The sequence below is a fragment of the Sinocyclocheilus grahami genome, unplaced genomic scaffold, assembly GCF_001515645.1.
Source record: "Sinocyclocheilus grahami isolate Dianchi unplaced genomic scaffold, SAMN03320097.WGS_v1.1 scaffold577.1, whole genome shotgun sequence".
NCBI lineage: Eukaryota > Metazoa > Chordata > Actinopteri > Cypriniformes > Cyprinidae > Sinocyclocheilus > Sinocyclocheilus grahami.
Genome location: NW_015505756.1, coordinates 88,062 through 88,524, shown reverse-complemented (window position 1 = coordinate 88,524; position 463 = coordinate 88,062). Strand labels below are relative to the sequence as shown.

Here is a 463-nt window from a genome sequence, read left to right as displayed (position 1 = left end):
CTCACTCACACACACACTCACTCAAACACACACTCACTCACTCACTCACCCACTCACTCACTCACTCACTCGCTCACACACACACTCACTCAAAGACACACTCACTCACTCACCCACTCACTCACTCACTCACTCGCTCACACACACACTCACTCAAAGACACACTCACTCACTCACCCACTCACTCACTCACTCACTCACACACCCACTCGCTCGCTCGCTCACTCACACACACACTCACTCACACACCCACTCACTCACTCGCTCACTCACACACACTCACTCACTCACTCACACACACTCACTCACACACACTCACACACTCACTCACTCACTCACACTCGCTCACTCACACACACTCACACACTTGCTCACTCGCTCACTCGCTCACACACACACTCGCTCACACTCACTCACTCACACTCTCTCTCACACACACTCACACACACTCTCTCTCTCTCAC

The 463-nt window shown here is 52.7% G+C and overlaps 1 protein-coding gene across 1 annotated transcript in view; it reads right to left on the bottom strand.

The window, feature by feature from the left end:
* LOC107556723 (SH3 and cysteine-rich domain-containing protein 3-like) overlaps positions 1-463 on the bottom strand; it is a 2,975-nt gene that overhangs the window by 1,978 nt on the left and 534 nt on the right. The window lies entirely within an intron of this gene.